Genomic DNA, 4,189 nt, shown 5'->3' with positions numbered 1-4,189 from the left:
TTTTTTTTTTAAATTTTGAGACAGAGTCTTGCTCTCTTACCCAAGCTGGAGTTCAGTGACACGATCTTGGCTGACTGCAATCTGTGCCTCCTGGGCTCAAGCTCCCACCTCAGCCTCCCAAGCAGCTGGGACTACAGGTGTGTGCCACCACGCCTGGCTGACTTTTGTATTTTTTGTAGAGACAGGGTTTCTCCATGTTGCCCAGGCTGGTGTTGAACTACTGATCTCAAGGGATCCACCTGCTTTGGCCTCCCATAGTGCTGGGATTACAGGTGTGAGCCACTGTGCCTGGCCTGAGAGTTCCCAGTTTCAATCAGTAAGAGGGATAGAGTATAGTGGATTACTTCATCTTAATGGGCATAAGAACTCACCTTCATTTCTGGAAGATATTTTCACTGGATGTAGGATTCTAGTTGACAGTTTTTGTTTTTAAAAAGTGTTTGAAAAGTGATATTCCACTGTCTTCTGGCTTACATTGTTAACAACAAGAAGTCTACCGTAATTCTTATTTTTGTTCCTCTGTACATAATATGTCTTTTTTCACTGGCTGCTTTTGAGATTTTCTATTTATCACTGGTTTTAAGCAGTTTGGTTATGATAAGACCTTGTATAGTTTTATGTTTTACATATTGTTTTACTTTAGTTTCTTGCATCTGCATGTTTATAGTTCTGATCAAATTTGAATAATAATGACATATATGTCTTGTATATGGCATATACAATATATTACATATGGCATATATATCAAATATGTATAATATACATTCTATTCTTTCTCTCTATCCTCTTCTTCAAAGACTCCAGTTACATTTGTATTAGCTGCTTTGAATTTTTACCACAGCTGACTAAGGGTCTGTTCATTTTTGTTGTATCTTTTTTTTCTCTCTTTGTTTCTATTTCCATGTCTTGGAATTGATTAATCTTTCTTTAGCATCATCTAATCTGCTGTAAATCCTATCCAGTGTATTTTCATCTCAGACTTTATTTTTCATCTAAATTTAATGTATGTCTTTTTTTAAGGTCTTCTATGTAACTCCTCATCATTTCATATTTTCCTCTATCTATTTTATTTTATTCTATTTTTTGAGACAGAGTCTTGCTCTGTTGCCCAGGCTGAAGTGCAGTGGTGAGATATTGACTCAAGTGATTCCTGTGCCTCAGCCTCCTGAGTAGCTTTGATTACAGGCATGTGCCTCCATGCCCAGCTAATTTTCATATTTTTCTTTTTTTTTTTTTTTTGAGACGGAGTCTCGCTGTGTTGCCCAGGCTGGAGTGCAGTGGCCAGATCTCAGCTCACTGCAAGCTCTGCCTCCCGGGTTCATGCCATTCTCCTGCCTCAGCCTCCCGAGTAGCTGGGACTACAGGTGCCCGCCACCTTGCCCGGCTAGTTTTTTTTGTATTTTTTAGTGGAGACAGGGTTTCACCGTGTTAGCCAGGATGGTCTCGATCTCCTGACCTCGTGATCCGCCTGTCTCGGCCTCCCAAAGTGCTGGGATTACAGGCTTGAGCCACCGTGCCCGGCAATTTTCATATTTTTCGTAGAGACGGGGTTTCACCACATTGGCCAGGCTGGTCTTGAACTCTTGACCTCAGGTGACGCACCCACCTTGGCCTTGCAAAGTGCTGGGATTACAAGCATGAGCCGCCACACCTGGCCTAGCTTCTTTAATACAAGGAATATAGTTATATTTGTTTCAATGTCCTTGTCTACAGATTCTGTCATCTGTGTCCTTTCTATTGTTTTTTAGTTCTCACCTGATGTGTCCTTTCTAAGTCAGTTTAAGTAGATGATATTTTTTTCCTTCTCATCATGGAATATAGTTTTCCGTTTCTCTGCATTTTATGTTAAAATTCTTTTAGCTTTGTTTTAATATACAATAAAGTTATTTAAAAACAATTTGCATCTTTTCAAGCTGGCTTTTAAATTTTTTTAGGCAGGATAAGCACAGCTATTAGTCAACGGCTATTTTTTTCCCACTATGGAGGCAATATGACTTTTAAGAAAATAGACCTTATTTTTTAGAGTAGTTTCAGATTCACAGCAAAATTGAGTGGTGAGTACAAAAATTTCCCATATACCCGTTGCCTCCACACATGCATAGCCTCCTAGACTATCAACATCTCTCCCCAGAATGGTACATTTGTTACAGTTGATGAACTTACATTGACGTGTCATTATCACACAAAGTCCATAGTTTACACTGGGGGCAACACTCTTTTGAAGGTTCTAAGCCAGTGATCTCCCACAGTTTTGGCACCAGGGACTGGTTGCATGAAAGCCAATTTTTCCACAGACAAGGTGGGGGTGGGATGGTAGGGGTTGGGAGTTGGGTGGTTTCAGTAGGAAACTGTTCCACCTCAGATCATCAGGCACTAGTTAGAGTCTCCTAAGGAGCGTGCAGCCTAGACCCCTGGCATGTACAGTTCACAATAGGATTTGTGCTCCAATGCTAATCTAATGCCAGTGCTGATCTGACAGGAGGTAGAACTCAGGCAGTAATGCTTTCTGGCTGGCTGCTCACCTCCTGCTGTGCGGTCCTGTTCCTAACAGGCCATGGACCAGTGCTGGGGATTGGGGACTCCTGTTCTAACCAATGCTCCCTTTACTAAAAGGGATTTTCACTCTAGCTGATGGAAACACCAAGTGTTGCAAGCTCTGTGTGAGCTACAGAGATTATTCCTTTTGGGAAGTTATTTTCCCTGCTTTGCATAATTTCCTCAAATACATGTACTAATGAGTACTTAGCTGAAGATTGAAGACAGCTATCCAAGGCATTCTGTCTGTGCAGCAATCTATTCTCTAGTCTGTCCTGTGATGTCTACCCACCCTGACTTCTTCAAACTTACTACCAGGCTCTGCCTGGGTCCTCCCTCCCTGCTCTGCACTTGACAATCTCAGGCAGGAAACTGGAACAGTCACAGGACTCATCTCTTTTATTTTCTCTCTCTCAGGGATCACTGTACTGTACTGCACTATATCCAATGTTGAAGCTACAGTTTAAAATACCTTTTCCAGTTTCTTAGTTGTTTAAGGTGGAGGACAAATCTGGTCCCTATTACTTGGCCAGAAGCAGAAGTCTCTGTTCAATCTTTGTGGTCAGAAAGAACAGTATGAGAGAAGGCAGCCTGTTAGAATGAGAAGACCCCTGGGCTAAGAATCAGAGTTACCTAGGCTCTAGCCTCAGCGCTGTATTTACTAACTTTGTGCAAGTGATTGATCCTTCTTGAATTTCTGTTTCCTCATTTGTAAAGTGGGTCAAATCATAATTCCACGGCTGCTGTACAGATCGGTTGAAGTAGTGTCTTAATGTTCATGAGTGTATTTCTCTTTAAGGGTTATTTATTTATTTTCAAGTCCCAGTAAACTGTCCAAATCTTTTGGGGTAAGTTTAGCCACTGGATATAGTAGAAGCTGATGTTAGAAAAGTTGATTTATACTGGAATATTTTTCATAGAATCACCCCCAATTCTCACTAACAAACTGAGAAGAAGAGAAAAAGAATTACCCCCAAGAACATTGGAGGAAGCACAATGGGGACAGACTTGAAGGCACCTGGGCAGTCCTCTGGTTTTGGAGTAGAGGTAGGACAGGGCTATGTGTCCTCTCAGAGACTGGAGCAGGTTCTGTGTGTGAGTAGCAAGGGGACAAACAGTCATGGTCTTGGCAACCAGCCTGTGGCAGGAAGGAAGGTTATAACTGGAGAAGTCCAAAGGGCAGCCAGGCAAGTATTCTTTGAGCTGGGGAACAAAAGACATTTTAAACTTTTTGCTCTGCTTCAGGCAGCTGATGTCATGGTGCTGATTCACCACATCAGGAACACCCTGTCCAGTGGGCCCAGGCAAGCCCGCCAGGCCACTTCTCTAAAGACACAACCTGAGGCCTCCTGCAAAAATTCTCACAGAGCATTCTGAACACACCATCCATGGGACTCCTTCTCTGTCTTAGTTGGAGCTTCTATAACAATGTACCATAAATTAGGTGGTGCCAATTCGTGATTTCCCGTCGGCCAAGTGCGTGGGCATTGATCTATAGGCGAGATTCTCCACCGTGGAATGGCTACTGCGGGGTGAGGGAGGGGCCTTCCGGTGTCCCCAGACACCCAGGCCTGGCAGGACAGGTAGGGCAAACCAGCTACTCACTTTGGTCCTGTCCAGAAGGGATCCCTTTCTGATGGGAAAGAAAGGCGGC

This window comes from Mandrillus leucophaeus, unplaced genomic scaffold, assembly GCF_000951045.1.
Source record: "Mandrillus leucophaeus isolate KB7577 unplaced genomic scaffold, Mleu.le_1.0 Scaffold457, whole genome shotgun sequence".
Lineage (NCBI taxonomy): Eukaryota > Metazoa > Chordata > Mammalia > Primates > Cercopithecidae > Mandrillus > Mandrillus leucophaeus.
Note: the sequence above shows the minus strand (reverse complement) of the source record.